Below are 18,739 nucleotides of genomic sequence, written 5' to 3'. Positions count from 1 at the left end.
AAAATTGTCCCAGGGCAAGGGAAACTGACTAAGGCAGCTTAACGGTTTTTTTTCAGAATAGTAAGCATTTCTTCAACAAGTGTCCACATCTGTACACCACAGGTAACTTCAGAAAGCCAAGAGTGTGTGTACCACTGAAGAATGAGAAAAGATAAATATGGCGTGACTTCAAAATAATGACAATCAAGGGTTTGGAGGATGGCGTGCAGTCGGCAATGTGTCTGCCACGTAATAAACGCATGCACGCGAGCGTGCACAAGGTGCTTCCACAGGGAGGCGGGAAGAAGCTAGAAGCTTGCTGGGGCTCACAGAGGATCTGTATAAAGACACAGGGGGAGGGAATATCTGCTGTGGCTTCTACCCCGAGCATAATTGATGTCAGACTCAGAGGAGTCCATGGAAAGAGGAGGAAAATGGGTCCCTAGACAATCTGGATCACAGACGGATGCTTGGTCCTCTTGTGGTCCTACTTCAGACCCTTGACTTGATCACTTGAACTCACCTCCTCTCTCCATTCTTCCACACACAGCACAAGCTTCTAGAAGAGTTGGGAGAATTTTAATTCATTTGGGCTCATCAAGGACATGGGGGTGCCTGGGTAGGAGTGCAAGGTCCACGGAGCCACAGTGGGTTTGTTGAATGGATGTGCTGGTAGACCAGTAGGCTGGTCCGAAAGCAGGATGAGTTCTAGTATGGTCATGGGCGGGGTCCTTCACCATTCTGCTTTCTCATCTGCACAATCGGGGTGCTAACTTCACCGGAGCAAAGGGGAAGGCCAGGGTTCACTCTGGCTGGCTTTGTGCTTTCATACAGAGGGCTTCTTCCCACTGTGACTCTCCTGGCCTCTGGAGAGGCCGTTGTTGGCAGGAGTCCCATGGGACTTTCTGGGAGACTGGGTACCAGCAATCGGACTCTTTTGTACACAGAATTCTGTTTCTTGGATGGTGCGATGCCATAGACTGGGAAGGCTAAGGCAGAAGGACTACAAGATCAAGGCTGACCTTGGCAACTTAGAGAGTTCAGGAGCAGCCTGGGTAGTTTCAGTGAGCACCTGTCCCATAATAAAAAGTGAAGAGAGAGCCAGGGATATAGTGCAGTGGTAAAGCATTTGCCTAGTTAGTATGCACAAGGCCCTGGATTTAATCCCGAGAGAGAGAGAGAGAGAGAGAGAGAGAGAGAGAGAGAGAGAGAGAGAGAGAGAGAGAGAGAGAGAGAGAGAGAGAACATGAAATAAATTCTTTTCTTCTCCCTTCTGGTCATTTCTTTTTTTAAAATTTATTAAATTATCTATCATCTATCTATCTATCTATCTATCTATCTATCTATCATCATCATCATCATGTGTAGTTCTCTCCTGAGTGTGGATTCTGGGGGTGAAACCCAGATCTGTAAGACTTAGATGGCCAGCACCCATACTGAGCCAGACTCCTTTGAAAAGCCAAAACTTTAGTCCTTTGGTCTGGAAGGAAGAACCCAGTGAGCTCTCTTCTTTTCTTAGCCTTTGCTAGGATTCTTTCTCAAGTTCCTGTCAAAAGCAGCTAAAATGAATTTGGTTTGTTACACAATTTAGCACATCTCCCGGGGCCCAAGGTAGGCACCCACATGGTGCTTATGACTGTGCACTCCTGTCCCTTGTCTGGCAGTCTCAAACATGTCCCTCTTCTTTCTTCTTACTTAAGTCAAAGCACACACACCCCCTCCCCCAATCTTCCCCACTGGCCTCTACTGCAGACAGTTTCCCCAGAAGGTCCCACAGGGTCTCAGAGCAGGACACAGTATGTCCTACAGCAAGGTCAGGTAGCCTGCTTCCCACACACCTCTCCTGGCCTTGTCTGTCAATCGCCTCCCATGAGGGTGAGGCTGTTCTTTGGGAGCCTTGAGCCTCGGAGTTTGACACAAAATCAAAAACCTAATCGCTTTTTAGGAAGGAGAGAAAAAAAAAAAGCAATCTCAAAGTCAGACTTGCAGAACAGCACACACAGGCCGCCCCAAACCAAAGAAAGACACAAGAAAGTCTTTCCCTTCCTTTCAGCATTGGAGCATGGTAATTATGTAACTTTCTCCCTCCCTCTCAACCACATCTAAACAAGGGTAGGCAGCTGGAGCCGGTAGCCGGCATTTCACACTCCAAACCAACCCCCCGACTGGAGTCTTCAAACCTGTTTCAAAAGTTTCCTTTCAACCTGGACCATTCAATTCAGTCTTTCTTCCTCGCCTTTAATCCATGTACCTGTGGCAGTCCTCTGCGGAGGAGAGAGGGAAATCAATGAGTCACCTGCCTACATGCCAGACTCGGGGAACCAGCTTGAAAGGGACATCATTCTCTCGGTCTCCCTTCGGCTGCCAGGAGCACTTGACTTCACAAGGGAAGAAAGCACGCTGGCACTCTGCAGCGGACAGAAGATGGGGGTGGGGGGCTCATTTGATAGGAGACTGACCTTTCCCAAGGGTCTTGGTTGAGTTAGGAGGCTTGCTCTGCGCTCACAGCAGTATTCTGTATGGCCGCAGATTTTGATAGCTCCGTTCTCATGATCCAGATTTACAAAGGCAGTGCAGTTGCTGCCTGGCTGGGTCTAATCAAACGTAGTGTCTGCTGGGTCTTTTGGGCAAGTGCACCTCTTAGCGATGTTACAGTGGTGTGGTTAAGGTGGCTATTCTAGATTAAGGGGGGAGGCAGAGGCAGGCGGATCTCTGTGAGTTTGAGGCCGGTCCAGTCTACAAAGTGAGTTCTAGGACAGCCAGGGCTACCCAGAGAAACCCTGTCTCGAAATAAAACCAAACCAAATCAGATTATAATCAGTCTCTCCAGTACCTTGTCTCCCAGACAGTCTCATGTAGTCTAGGTTGGTCTCCAACTCACAATGTAGCTAATGATAATCTTGACCTCCTGACCTTCCGGCCTTCCCCTCCCAAATGCTAGCATTATAAGCGCAGGGGGCAGGTTTAAGTGGTGGTGGGGATCAAAGTCAAGGGATCTGTGCTTTCTAGGTAAGCCTTCTACTAGCCAAGCTACAAACAAGACCACCTTTTCCTTTGTCTCCCACCATTGGTGTGTGTGTGTGTGTGTGTGTGTGTGTGTGTGTGTGTGTGTGTGTTTACAATCTTGTGTGTAACTCCAGGTACATCAGAGGTCAGAGTTCAATAACAGGTGTTCTTTCCTAATTGTCCCTCTTGTTAGTTTTAAAAACAGGGCCACCTCCTGTTTTGGCTAGACTGGCTGGCCACTGTGCTCCAGGAATCTTATCCCCCTCTCCGCTCTGGGGTAACAGATGTGTCACTGTATCCAGCTCTATAAATGGGTTCTGGGGATCGAACTCAGATCCTCACGCTTGTGTGACAAGCGCTTTACTGAATCATCCCTTTAGCCTCTTAAGTTATGTTTCTAAGGCAGCTAAACTTTTCCTAAGAGGGAAAATTTGCACTCTTCTCAAGCTCCATTGTTGCCTTGAGCTCCTGGCTGTGAATTAAGCTGCAGACATTTGTAAGAACACAGGCCTTCTCTGCCCCATTCCCCTCTCCCTTCCTCCTCCCCCTCCTCCCCTCTCAGCTCAGCGCACAGTGCTTCCCTTCTTCCTGTAGCCACCTCTTCGCCCATGTCCTTTGTAAAGCTACAGACTTTTCTGGTGGGATAGCACCTTCTCTCTTCCTCCAGAGAGCCCGATGGTGGTCCCTGCCTCCTCTTACCTGCGGTGGGAACTCCCTTTACCACCTGCCTGCTTCAGACATCTGGGTTCTCTGTTTTGCTTTTTGCCTGGGTGTTTCTATCTCATGAACTCCCGGGGGAGAAGATCCCAGCTCTGTCATTTTCTGAGTTCAGCTTTGATGATGGTGATGACGTGTCATACCCTGAAGGGAATCTTAGCTTTTGATGAGCATAAGGGGTTTGCTGTTGACAGAGGTCGGCAGCCAGCATGGAATTCTCGAGTGAGGACTCTTCTCCCCATCCCACCCCCTGAATACTGCTTCTTATGCTTTGCTCTTGTATTTTCAACACAGGGTCTCACGAAGCTCAGACTCTCTACCCCCTACTTGTTCCAGTCAAAAATGACCTTAACTTCTGATCCTCCCATCTGTTTCTCCCAAGTGTTGGGGCGGCAGGCATGTACCCCTTCTTGTTTATCTGGTATCAAACATCAAAGTGAGGGATTCATGCACTCTGGGCTAGCACTCTGCATCTGAGCACTTCCTATTGCATTATTTATTCTTCCAAACCATTCCCTCTGAAGCCAGACTTCTGGGATTGCTTGGCCACCTTTTTCTTCTTCGTTTTCTTCATCTTCTTCATCTTCGTCATTATCATCATCATCATCATCATCTTCTTCTTCTTCTTCTTCTCCTTTTTCTTCTTCTACTTCTCCTTTTTCTTCTACTTCTCCTTTTTCTTCTTCTTCTTCTCCTCTTCCTCCTCCTCCTCCTTCTTCTCCTCTTCCTCCTCCTTCTCCTCCTTCTTCTCCTTTTTCTTCTTCTACTTCTTCTCCTTCTCCTTCTTCTTCTCCTTCTCCTCCTCCTCCTTCTTCTCCTTCTCCTTCTCCTCCTCCTCCTTCTCCTCCTCCTTCTCCTCCTTCTCCTTCTTCTCCTCCTCCTTCTCCTCCTCCTTCCTTCTTCTCCTCCTTTTTCTTCTTCTTCTTTTACTTCTTCTTCTTCTTCTTCTTCTTCTTCTTCTTCTTCTTCTTCTTCTTCCTCCTCCTCCTCCTCCTCCTCCTCCTCCTCCTCTTCCTCCTCCTCCTCCTTCTTCTCCTTTTTCTTCTTCTACTTCTTCTCTTTCTTCTCCTCTTCCTCCTTCTTCTCCTTCTTCATATACTTCTTCTTCCTTTCCCTTGGGCAAAATCATTCTTCATCTCAAGCTCAAACAGCACTACCCAACAAGCGCACCAGCCAGGGTATCTAAGTGGCCATTGTAGTCTTGGATTCTGGGCTTAACTTTCATCCTTCCTATTGTCTGTCCCTTTGGTCCAGGATGATGCATGTATGACTAAGGAAGGTGGGTTTCATTGTGATAGTAAAGGAGACCCAGCTGGACACAGGGCATCACACTGACGTGGTTCGATTCCATCCCTGGAAGATTACATGGCTGTGCCAAAGCTTACTCACAATTCTTCACCCCAGTCTTGGTCTTAGAGTGGGAGGGATGTGCTCCCACCTTTTGATTGTTGGACTCAGCGACATCTGTTTCCAGTAAGGAGTTGCTAGTGGGTATGATATCAGCAAATTAAAAATGTGCCAGGCACGAGGCAGAGCTCACCGGTAGAGCACCCCACCGACCATGCATGCATTTTAAGTCCAGGGTTCAACTCAGCATTGTAAAAAAAAAAAAAGAAAAAGAAAAGAAAGAAAGAAAGAAGAAAGAAAGAAAGGAAGGAAGAAGAAAGAAAGAAAGAAAGAAAGAAAGAAAGAAAGAAAGAAAGAAAGAAAAGTGAAGTGCTTATACACTAGACTGGTCCTCTGGTGTCTCTGCTTTTGACACAAGAAGAGAGAGCATGCTCCAGTGAATTATGAGTGCTTGGCAGGACTCCAGAATGGGCACACATTGAGCAGATCTGAGCCCGGCCTCTGATGAGAAGCCAAGCCTGGCTGTGCCAAAGCCAAACCCTCCCTAACTGTCCAAAGATGGTGAGAAAGGATACACGGTTTTTATTTGAGGGTGTTTTTGTTATGTAGTAGCATTACGTGGCTGTAGCTAGTTCTGACTGAGGGTGGAGAAATATCCCTTGTATGGAGAATCCACTCAGTTTGTCGTGACTGAGTAGGATGGTCTACTGGGTTCAGAAGGACCGCCAACTTGAGCTCAATGTGAAGAGTTCTGGAATTGATTAGTTATGTCTGCCACAGAAAGAGTCACAGTGTTACAATTGCCACATGGTTTCTGTCCTATATTTAAACCTATTCTGGTGAGTTATTTTGGGGCTTCCCAAAGACAGCCCAGAGCACAGGAGTGGGGTTCACTGGGAAGTACTCACACACAAATAGGAGCTCATGACATATTCTCTTACATTTACACGTTCATCTCTTGGACTATCAACAGTTTTGCAGGCGCCCCAGGCACCAACAACTTCTTGGGGGAAAATTATTTCCTCTGAAAATAATAAAATCAAATCAGTGAACAATTAGCTTCTTTACTAGAGAATAATGAGGTCTTTCTTCTTTCATATTTAAATATCATGATGGGGTACCTGACTTGACAAGGGGTTACATAGCCAAGATTTCAGTTCCCACTTAGTTTCTTGCCTGGGCATTTTTGTGTAGGGCAAAAGCTGTACCCCCGTGAAAAGTAAGCAGATCTACCACTGATTTAAACAAACAATCAAAAATGAAAATTTAGAGACTAGGATGGGAAGAAAGTTCCGCCCCTTTGTGGTGTCAGCCATACCCATCTCCTTTGCTTTGGAGTTTGAAGGACTCACTTCAGCGCTTATGGACTCTAGACCCATAAATTGTGTATATTCTGGAAAGTTAGAGGAATGGTTTAGTTAACGGTAAGTCAGACTACTGCCTGACTGAGATGTTCTATTCTAAAAGAGGCAGCATCTGCCCTGCTGTTTCTCCAAGTGTTGGAAGCAAGAAAACAGTAAGGTGAGAACCAGCTTCTTCAAATTCCGCCCACTCTTGCTTCTTAGGTACCTTGAAAAGACAACCGCTGTGGAAAAGGGGGTCTTTTTCTGGAGGATAACAGAAAATCCAGGCAAAGAGATCTTGGGAATTTAACTGCTGGGGTTTGAAGAGCTGAATATGAAGTCACATCTGGTTCCATTTTGCTTGTGAAATTATCTCACACTGACCAAGCAGGTCCTTTCCCGAGTCTATAAATACAGAAGACACACATACACACATGGGTGTTATCAAACGGTACTGTGCAACACTGAAGTTGGCTACTTCACTGTGCAGTGGAGAAGGAGGGCAGGCCTCTCTAGCACATGTGTTTCTCTTTATTGGGCCTGGAAGCAATCATTCGTGAAGACTGCTACTTTATCTCTAGAGGAAGACCATCCTAGAAGAGGTATCATGTTGCATTAAGACCAATGTCATGGTCAAACCTGCAGTGAACAGGAAGGCACAGAACCCTGACTGCCCACATGATTTAGGGGAAGCACTGTGTGTTAACGACGGAAGTCCTGAGCCCTGCCCCACCCAAGTCCTGATGTGCTCTTTTGAACGAGGTCTCTAATGTGCTGACCATATGTGGACTTGGAGCCAAAGGGAATGGGCTCCGTGGGATTCTTTTTTTCCCAATTATTTTTAAGTTTCAGAGTCTTGATGCACTTTTGCTACCTGGTTCCCACTTCTCAACAGTTCCTGGTGGGGAATGCACAAGAGATGAGAACTAGAAATCAAGGGGAAAGCCCCAAGCCTTAGCTGGGATGAGCCTGGAAGCTGCCCCAAATGGAACCAGACAAGAGCAGATGAAGAAGGAGGAAATGACCCTGTCAGCTGGGTATTTGACTGAGATCTCCTCAGGCAGTGTCATTCCAAGGGAACACAAGTCCGTTTCCAGATGCGGTTTCCCACAGACCTATGTGAGCAAAAGGACCTGGGAAGTAGAGGAAAGACTGAGCAGAGGGACTGCAGAGCAATAAAAGATTATGAGGGGGAGAGGGGCCGTGAGATCACTTCCCCGACTGCCCTGGTACTCCCAGCTGTTCTCATGATAGGCTGAACTATTGAAGGAGAGGCTCCCGGGACACCAGGGTGCACAAACCATGTAACAATGGACCACAAAGGAAGATTCCTGTGTCAGGGGTGAGATTTGTATCCAGAACTAATTCTACTCCTAAACTGTGGTGTCTCGGAACTTATAGCTCTTGTGACACATTTTGTTACTGAATAGTCGGATACCTTGTAACATTCTGTAACATTCTTGTAACAATGGCAGACTACTTGTGGGATTTTGGTCCCATAAGGTTACACTGCCTACTGGCGTTGTAAGCTATCTTAGTCTGAGGATGTGATGACGCCATATAAGCCCTGGGCAACCATAACACAGACCACTCCCTTGTAATTACAAGGTGGGAACTGTGGAAAGAAATTAGTTTATTAAAGCTCAGATTTCCCTGAAAGGGTCCTGGTGGGAGATTTGGAAGAAAGAACCTGTTTTATAGGTGTGGTGCACTGGGGGTAGCACTGGCTTATTTTTCCTTGTTTCTTTGGGTTGGTGATGATATGTGGGAAGCTTAGAGCAGAGTTCATAGCTATCTGGCTTGGGGTGGGTTGCAAGTCAATGGAGCCACTACAGAGTTGCGCTGGTCTCTGTGACTCACAGAGCAGCGATATTTGTCCATCCAGAAACCCTAGACGTTATCATTTCCCCTGATGTGGAATAAGAGAAAACTATGAACTCTGCCGCTCTTACTCCACACCTATGCTAAGGATAGCTCTGAGGGTCTTGGCGTTAATATTATTTATGGCTTTGGGTGTTTGTGTCTGCATACAGCAGGTGATGTGTGGAGGTCAGAACTTATAGGAGTCTCCTTCTACTATGTAGGTTCCTGGATTGAAATCCCATCAACCTTCGGGTTTGCCAACAAGCCCCCTTCACCCGCTGAGCCATCTCTTCCTTTGAAATATTACTGATGTTGAGACAGAGTCTTGCAATACAGCCCAGGTTGGTCACAGACTTAGGATTTTTCTCCCCCAGCCCCCTGAGTGCTTAGATCACCAGTGTAGCACCATCTCGCTCTCTATCTCTCTTCCAAAAAGATCTAGAAAGGACTGAGGAGTTCATATTTTTTTCTGAGGAGGAATTATCTTACGCTTAAAATCTGCCAGTTTTCAAGACAGTAACCTCTGCAGTGCGAAGTGTCCTCTGCCTACGAACACAGCAGAAGCCCAAAGACAGGGAGCAGGCAGAATAACAGGCGCAGAAAGGCAGTATCAGGAAGAGCTCTGTGCCTTGGGTGAGGAGCGTAACGTGTGCCCCCACCTCTACAATAACCAATGTCCTTGCCGTTCCCACCCTCCCTCTTGTCTCCACTACATGCCTCAGAGAGGGATCCCTAACATGTCCCAGTCCAAGAAAAGCAGGGCACTGATGTCTGCCCGGATCCCAAACAGCCCTGGGAACTTGCTGCTACTCCAAGAGGAAGAAGTAAAGTTTAGGAGACCTCAGTGCTAAATCCGCAGGGTGTTACACTTCACTCCTCTCGCCTTTTATTGGCACGACCTGGAGAATACAGATTCAGATGAACTGCAGGTGTCTAAGAAGAACTTTGATTTTTCTAAACATTTACAATTCTCTTTTATGTATACAGTCAAAAAGGGGGCGAGGAAATCGAAAATGTAAATCTTTCAGCAAATGCGTGTGTCAGGGAGATGCTGGGTGCCCTTCAGAGTTGCACATTACCTGAAAGCTTACCCAGAGAACAAAGAGGAGAAAAATTTCCAAAGAACTCTGGTCCCTGGTACTATAGAACCAGGAGCAGAGGTGGCTCTCAGTTGGGAGGGGCCGGGCCACCGACGATCAAGGGCAAGTCTGAGTCTGGTGTAGCAAATGAAGGCTGAGGAGAACTGTTTATGAGTCCTCTGTCTCTCCTGGCTTGGGGACTGTGCCCTTAAGGGTACGTGGTTCTTTGTATGGTGTCCCTAATAGAACCTTCCTGAGGATGTCCTTAAAAATATAGGCCTAGGGAAAGTTATACGATGTATCACACTTGCTCCCCCCCACTCTTTTTCTTCTGCTCCCATGTTCTATTCTAACAAAAGCAGTTCATACTGTGTAAATAATCAAATAGAAAAATTTATCACTATCATTGCTAGGAACACGTTTAAGTAGAACCGTATAAAAATGTGCACAAGGAAAACATGGGGGATTGGGGATTTAGCTCAGTGGTAGAGCGCTTGCCTAGCAAGTGCAAGGCCCTGGGTTCCGTCCCCAGCTCCGGGGGGAAAAAAAAAAGAAAGAAAGAAAGAAAGGAAAACATGGACCAGCATGAACAGGGGAACCTAAAGAGGGAGAGATCCCTTTGTTCTTGGAGCACCCTATTAAGAGCCCTCGCTCCCTAAATACTTCTGAAAGGTCACTGCAGAATGCATCAAAAATCTCAAAATCTGTTTTGGGGGCCAAATAAAAACAAGTAGAATTGTGTTGGAACGGTGACACACTGGGGACTGGGGGATCCTTAAAAAGGGTGGAAACAAGGCAGCATTTGCCTTCATAGATAATAAACCACATTATAAAGTAGCAGTGATTTAAACAGCGTCCTACCAGAAAGGGGAGGGCGGGATAGTGGAACAGATTTAGAGTTTCCAGAATTATAGCCATGTAAATCTCACAATACAGTGTGTGATAAAGGGCATTTTTCAAACAAGCAAGGAGAAAAGATAATTTATTGAATGTGTTCAGGACAACTGGCTAGCTGTTTAGGGGGAAAAAATGCCTTCGCCACCCCCCCAAATAAATTCCAGACGCTCTAAATGTGAAAAATAAAGTCACACGAGGTTTACAGGAAAGTGTAGATGAAAAGTCGCATAATCTTGAATGGAAATTTCTAGCATGGCAAAAAAAAAGAGCCATAAACCATAAAGAAAATGATTGGAACATGTGGCAACATAAAAATTAAAACCGTCTGCGCAGCAAACACTGTCAAGAAAATGAAAAATAAGACACGAGCAAGAAAAAAAAATGTAGGGCACATGCCAGAGGGTTAGTCTCTAAGATGAACATCTCTGTACTAATCGGACGCCAGACAATGGACTAGAACAACATGAGCCTTCACAGTCGATAAAGTGGCTTCAAGCCTGGGTTGTCAGACAAAACAACATTCGAAACACACTCGCGCACACACACACACACACACACACACACACACACATCGCAAGGAAAATGTATTTCTTGTTTACCTAAAACTCTAATTGAGTTGGGTAGCTTCTATTTTTAGGGGCTGGGGCTGGAAACCCCAACTCTAGGCACGTGACTAGAGTTGGTCCTACAGTTAGTGAAGGAGAAAGAACTCTTGACTGACCTCTCTGACAATGGTTTCCTGGTCCACCAGGTACTAAGCATCCAACGGAACAGCGTGTGTACTACTTCAGAAAATGATCAGCCACACGGAGCCCCCCTCTTCTTCATACAAGACTCATACATGAGAAACCAGAGGTTCACAGAGACAAAGTTCCTGGCCCAACTCCACTCAGCTAAGAGGACAAAATCAATGCAAGCATTCTCTACCGGATGACTCTATTCCCTGTTTGTGCCTTCCCTGAGTCCGCCGTCTTTACCTTTAACTCTTGGGTCTTACTGAATCTGGTTACCCTATCTCTGTCCCAGGGCACCGACCCACTACCCTTCTTATTAATGCTATACCAAGTGGCAAGGATCAACCCCATCAGCATTGGCTGTAAATCTTGGTCATGACCTTGATAGGGAATTAAAATCAGCTAAGAAACTTTGTGATCTTCATGCTCCAGTCAGAACAGGCCAACTAACCTAGTAGATAGGGTGTGTGTGTGTGTGTGTGTGTGTGTGTGTGAGTGTGTGTGTGTGTGTGAATGTATATCTTTGTGTGCACATGTCTTCATATGACCATGTGCACGTATGTGTGCATGTGTGTCTGTGTGTGTATACATGTATGTGTGTGAATGCATATATATGTGTGCCCATGTGTGGGCGTGTGGGGATCAGAAGTTGATGTCAGCTGGCTTTCTCCATTGCTGTCCACATTACTCTTTGAGATAGGCTTCTCACTAAACCTGCAGCTCACTGTTTGGCTAGGCTGACTGGCCGGGGAGCCCTTCTGATCCTTCTCATCCCATCCTACCTGTGCAGTGGTCACCGATGTCACAGTCATGTCTGGTGTCTACGTGGATACTTGGAGTTGAGCTCAGGCCTTCATACTCATAAGCAAACAGTTTACCCAATGAACAATGGATAGTTCCAGAAATCAGTAATTTTTTTTTTACATTAAAACTCCACAGAACGTTTTGACGTATAGCTGTAATTGGCAACAATGGTGAAGAAGTTTCCATGGAGACCTTGTCTGGTGAGACTATCTCACCCAACCACCTCCCCTTTCAGAGTAGATCATGCTAAGGCCCAGAGAAATAAGAATGGCTCTGCATAGAAGGGCCAGGCCTTGAGAGAGGCAGAAAGGACGACAAACATAGCCTGCTGCCATCCTAATGGCTGTGTTTAGAAAATTTTCAATTTGTCCCCAAGCACAACTTCTCTTTTAACCATAAGAAGGACCTGGTTTAAGGAAGGATTAAGGGGCAGGTACAGGGGCATTTGACATCAGCCTGTATCAGTTAGTTGCATTTCTGTTGCTATGACCACATTGTCTAATGGAAGCAAACTGAGGGAGGGAAGGACTTATGTTGGCTGGAGGGTTTAGAGTTCTCATGGCAGGGGAGTCTGGAGGCGGTGACTGAAGGTGCAACCGGAGTATGTGTGGGAGGCTCTTCACTGGGAGGCTCTTCACGCCATAGACTAAGAAACAGTGCAAACAGCAGGAACCACAGGCAGGTGCTACCTTCAAAGTCCCTTCAAATTAATCCTCAAAGGCAGCCCTGCGGGCATGGGCTATTCTACCCCAGTGAGCTCACACCCCCACACCCTGAGTCTGTGTCCTCTATAGAGTTTAAGTTCCCAGTATACTCAGCCCTTTAGAAGGTGATAAATCTAAACCAATAAGCTGACATTGTCTTGGGCTTTAGTCACTGTTGGCTGCTTATCCTTGGGGCATTCCACTTCTGTTTCCTCTTCATCATTTATATGTCTAGGAAGTCTTCTTGGGGGCTGCAGAGGTGTCTCAGTAATAAGACATTTGCCCTGCAAGCTCAGGGATGTGACGCAGAGCCCCAAACTACATGTAAAAGTAACATTGGGCATAGTGGTGTGTGCTTGGAATCCCGGTGCTAGAGAGGTGGAGAAAAATAGATCTGGGTCTCACTGGGCAGCCAATCTAGATGAATCAGTGAGTTCTTCATTAGTGAGAGACCAGAGACCTTTTTATGTGTGTTGGGGGGGTATTCGCCCCCGTGGAAGAACACCGAAGGGTATTCTGTGACCTATAAAACACACACACACATACACACACACACACACACACACACACACACGAGAGAGAGAGAGAAACAGAGAGAGACAGAGAGAGACAGAGAGAGAAGAGACAGAGAGACAGAGAGAGACAGAGAGACAGAGAAAGAGACAGAGAGAGGAGAAGGAGGAGGAGGAGGAAGAGGAGGAGGAAGAGGAGAAGGAGGAGAGAAACAGAGAGAAAGACAGAGAAAGAGAGACAGAAAGAGAGAGGAAGAAGAGAGACAGAGGGAGAGAGAGGGAGAGAGAGAGGAAGAAGAAGGAGAGAGAGACAGAGAGACAGAGAGAGACAGAGAGACAGAGAGAGACAGTGAGAAAGAGAGAGAGAGGAAGAAGGAGAGAGAGACAGAGATAGAGAGTAAGAGAGAGGAAGAAGAGAGAGACAGAGAGAAAGACAGAGACAGAGACAGACAGTCACACACACACACAGAGACAGAGAGACAGAGAGAGACAGAGACAGAGCGACAGAGACAGAGAGAAGAAGAGGAGGGGAGAGATGCCTAATTGAGCTTATCTAGGTGCAGTGGTTTGTCGGTGCCTGCACCGACAGTGTGTGAGTATCGGGCGTAGGTCTGCGGGATTGAAATAAATCAAGTACACAGGTCATCCGTTTTCAGCGAGTGCCACCAAGGCTTTACTGAGATCTCCTTATATACCCCAGGCAAAAGCGGAGGAAGGTAGGTGAAAATCCCCAACCAGGAAAACAGGAAAAGTCTATGTGGTGAAAGTTCCGGCCCAATCAGGGGCATAAACAACTTCTTAACAACAACAAGCAGGAAGGCTCAGTGGGGAGGAAGGGTGCCATGGAGAATCCCAGCCCCAAATCAGGGGCTAAGAGCAGCTCCCAGAGCAGCTCCCAAGGGTGTAAACAATTTCTTGCTATAGCAGGCTAAAAGGCTCAGCGAGGGGGGAGGGAAACACCAAGGTAGGGCCCAACAGTGGTTCTCAGCCTCTGGGCCTCTACCCTTTTGGGGTCATACATCAGAGACAGCCTGCACATCCAATATCTACATTATGATATATAACAGTAGCAAATTTACAGTGATGAAGAAGTAATGAGATAATCTTATGGTTTGGGGTCACCATGACATGAGGAACCGTATTAAAGTTTGCTGCATTAGGAACGTTGAGAACCATTGGTCTAGGGCCTGTGGCCAGAGAGTTACAACCAGTGGTCTACGAAATGCCAAGGGCTCCAAAATTCCAGAGGCCTGTGAATGCGACTGATACCAAGTACATCTCTGTTTCCAGGAACAATGAGATATTCTTTCCATGAACAAGAACACCTCTTTCTTTTCATAGATGTCTATGGGTGATTGGGCCAGGGCTTCAGTTACAAACATGGACAGCAAACCACAGTATCAACAGCAGCATCTTTTACTCCAGAAAAAACAAAAAGATGTTTTCATGTTTTTTTTTTCTTTTACAGTAGTAGCAAATATCTTCCATGGTTATGTATACTCAGTGCTACGACTTTTAAATTGTGGTAGGTACTAAACCCGGCTCTACAGTTTCTTAATGTACTCAAAGGTCTTGCGGTAACTGTGTATTTCAAAAAATATTTTGATAACTGTGTCTTCGGGCTAATTGGCCTCCTTTGTCGGCGTGTGTATTTTCTCTTCTGCTTTAAAACTATTTAAAGCGTCCAAGAGCTTTATTTTGGGAAGAGCTCGGTAGAACAAAAACACCCCCAGAATCCTTGTATTCTCATCACTGGGATGTGGGGGAAGCACGTAGCTGTGGACATAGTCCCTCTGAGCTCGAGTTATATCAATGGCTCGGAGCTTTTGGAAAGTGGGTCTCTTAATGTCAAGCTCACTCAGGATGAATATTTGTCATCTTGGGGGTAGCTCCTTTATTTTGAGAGTCCAGCTTCCTTCCACAACACTGCCATCTTTGTTATGGGACTGAGGTTGTGGAACCTAGGGCTCCTCGCATGCCACACAAGTGTCTTAGTGCTTAGCTACACGCCAGCCCAACCAGACAGTCTGAAAGTGCATGGCGTATTGAAGCAGTATTGTTAATAGCAAGCGTGAGTCAGTGCAGTGGGCCACTTGAGAAGTGGGAAATCGTCGGAAAGGGAAGTTCCTGCTGTCTGTATCTCTTAGGAGCCAGCGACTCTCTGCTCTTTTCCCCCGTATCTGCCCAACTTTCTCTTTTCTAACTATCCTTTCTTCTCTTACTGCTCTCCCATCATTCTCAGTACCTATAATTCCCATAATTCCTAGTGCCTTCTAGCCCTGAAGGGGCGTGGCGTTCCAGCTTCTTGCTGCTCACTTCCCTTCTAGGGTCTTGTACATGCCTCTGCCATTGCAGGCCGGTAGACCCATGTGATTAATCCTGGCCAATGAGCTGTAAGAGGGCGGAGCTTGCGCCATTTGCCTGTTTGAGCGCTTAGAGGCCAGTATAAGCCACTTCTGTGGTTTCTTCTCTTGCTGAGACAAATCCTGAAGTTAAGACAATAGTTTCGTAAGATTGCCAAGCCTCTGTCAGCCAGGAGGTCCGAGTGAGTGGAAGGAACAGAAAAACTCATTTTCTGTTGCTCCTCCAACAGCCTTCCGTGGCCTGTAATGCGAGGAATGGGCAGGCATGCAAGGAATAACTCAGGAGTATTTTATTTTATTTAATATATTTATTATATACTTTTATTATGTTTACTTTAGAGTTATTTACTGTCACAGCAAATCCTATATCTTCCTAACAGGCTGGCTTCTATGTAGTTATAAATCATCAGGAGGAAGCAACTCTGGTCAGTTGTCTACCTCAGGTTCAGTCAGACACATGTCAGAGTCTGAGTTCATTTTCTGATGCTATCATGTAATATCTTGTACTAGGTTGCACATAATGGATGTAATTTTTTTTATAGTTTAAGAGGATGGGAAGTTCAGGATCATAATGCCAGCATCTGGTAGGGGCAGGAAGCATCGTGTGAAAAGAGGGAACGGGCTGTGTCTTCATCTAATGCTAATTACCTCCCAAAGACCTGACACACACACACACAAAGAATACATGGATTTAGGGATTGTTTCTAATAAATGAATGTGTGTGTGTGTGACACACAATAACCTCAGGTATGGCAGGTATAGTTCCTTAGACATTGCCTATGTTTATTTTGTTGTTTGTTTGTTTGTTACAAGGTCTCTCATTGGCCTAGAGCTTGACAGGTACGCTAGTGTGACTGGCAGTCAATGTGACCAGCAGGGATAGCTGTGGAAAGCAACCTCCCCAGCCCTGGGATTATAAGCACGGGCTGCCGTGTCCAGCTCTGGGTCCTCATGCTTGCACAGCTACCTCCCCAGCCTCATTACATGAATTTTAAGGGGACACGTTTGAACCAGACCACTGGAATGAAGTTGAATCATGACCAAAAATGTTCCTTTCTTTCTGGCCGATGAGTCTGTAGGGGTGCATTGTTATGAAGGGAGGAGGCACCCAAAGTCTTCAGTGAGGCCCATGGCCATGATCGAGGGAAGGGGGCTATACTGCCCGGGAGTTAGAGTTGTCACAAAAGTTCATGATAGATGTGCACATAACCTGCATTTGGGGTTTCTCAACAGTGACACTGTTGACTCCCACGCTGAATAGCTTTAGGGTCAGAATCCCGGTTCTGTAGAGTGAAAGGTGATGAGCAGTGCTCCTGGCCTCCATGCAGGTCTGTTTATGCAGAGTGCCTGTCCCAACCATGGAAATAAAAACTGTCTTCAGACATAGCCAGATGCTGGGGACCATCACACTGTAACTTCAGGACTGGTCAGATTTAAGAGACACAATCCAGTTGATTTAATTTATACTTCTACTTGCGAAGCCACTTTTTCTTCTACCATCCCCAGGTTTTTGATGCATAAATTAAGACCAAAGTCTGTGGGTGTATCTCATTGGTACAGCCCTTGCATGCCCAGGGCATGTAAGACCCTAGATTTGATTCCCTGAAAAAGTTACAAAAATCATATTTTAATGTTAACTTATCCTGAGGGGAACATCACTATTATTCATTATTTAGGTCTCCAGTATTTTACCTCTGTCTCTGTCTCTGTCTCTGTCTCTGTCTCTGTCTCTGTCTCTCTCTCTCTCTCTCTCTCTCTCTTTCTCTCTCTCTCTCTTCCTCCCCCCTGTGTTTATCGTATGTGCATATATGTGTCTGTGTGTCTCTCTGTGTTTTCCTCCTTTCTGTGTCTGTGCGTATGTGTATATGTTTGTGTATGTGTATATTTGGATGTGTATTTCTTTGTGTGTGTGTATCTGTGTCCGTGTGTGTGTCCGTGTGTGTGTCTGTGTGTGTGTGTGTGTGTCCGTGTGTTAGCTAGAAGCTGATATCAGAACGTCTTCTTCCGTTGCTTCTCCACTATATTTTTGAGACAGAGTCTCTCATTCAACTTGGAGCTTGTCATTTGGCTGGTGAGCATGTTCTCCTACCCCGGGACTGGTGTTACAGACACACACATACCCAATATGCCCTGCTCTTTACATGAGAGCTGAGGGTCTGAACTTAGGTCCTCAAACATTCGCCCATTGCTTATTTGTAAAACAGTTTTCTTAGTTAGCAGAGCAGACGACACCCATGCAGTAAGCACTCATCGCTCATTGCTGCTGAGAAAATGGCCACACAGGACACCATCGGGAGCTCCTATGGAGACAGGGGGGTGGATGGAGACCTTGTGGTTAGGCACGGAGGAAATGACTGCCCATCCTCACCCCACATGCTCTCTCTTTCTCTTTGGTTTTGTTTTCAAATGAATCACAGCCACCAAATTTAGCTTCTCCACGAGCCTCCTTGCCCTTGACGTTGTCAGAACCTCCCAGGGCTTCTCGACTTCCTCGTTGCTGCTTTAATTAGAAGGCTCTCCTCTCTGCTCTGTCTCAAGCAAAAAAAAAAAGAACTCGAAGGAAGGAGGCCTCTACCGAGAGTAAACATAATAGGCACCAGATGAAAACAGTCACCTAGCGAATGAGATCCTTGGAGGGCCTCTGGTGTGAGTCCAGTTCAAAGTGGCTGCTGGCTGACCAGTAATTAGCTTGGTTGAAATCTGCACAACAGACCTGGGGAACTACAAAGGGCAACTTTGGGGAATGTGCTTCTGCTCTTTAAAGGACCTTGGTGAGAGGCACTGCCCAGCTCTCTCCTGTGATCTTGCACAGTGGAGCTGAAAAGTGGATTAAGTCAGGGAACCATCAGCTCCGTGTGTGCTCGCACACAACACATTTCTGCACAGCTTTGTGTGCTTATTCCTTCTCTATACGAAAAGGCCCGCTGACCTCCGTGACCTCCCCTACCTCAGACTCAGAAGACACCGGTACGCTACATTTTGACTTTAAATGCAAAGGAGAGCTTTGGAAAGACCAGGAATTAGCTACTTACGGACTGAGGGACCCAAAGAGACCTGAAGAAGGAAGGATGCGCCTGAAGGAACTTCCTGATGTCACTGAGACCTTGGGCTCCTGTTTGGATGCACAGGTGGTTTGATGGGGCAGTGAGAGGGGGGTCAGGGTCTTTCTACCCATCCCTGATTGGGTTCCCTGTCTGAACCGTGTGCTTTTCTTCTCTTGTCTATGTCCTGTCAAATGGGATTGAAGACCTGCTGTATGGAGATGGTGACCCTTGAGTCTTCCAGAGCTTCTATTTAATGACAATAAGGGGACCAGTTTCCCAATCATCTTTCCTTCCTTTTCTTCAGCATATAGTACCAGCGAGCCCTTCATCTTTTCCACAGCTGCTTC

The sequence above is a fragment of the Rattus rattus genome, chromosome 9 (assembly GCF_011064425.1).
Source record: "Rattus rattus isolate New Zealand chromosome 9, Rrattus_CSIRO_v1, whole genome shotgun sequence".
Taxonomy (NCBI): domain Eukaryota; kingdom Metazoa; phylum Chordata; class Mammalia; order Rodentia; family Muridae; genus Rattus; species Rattus rattus.
Note: the sequence above shows the minus strand (reverse complement) of the source record.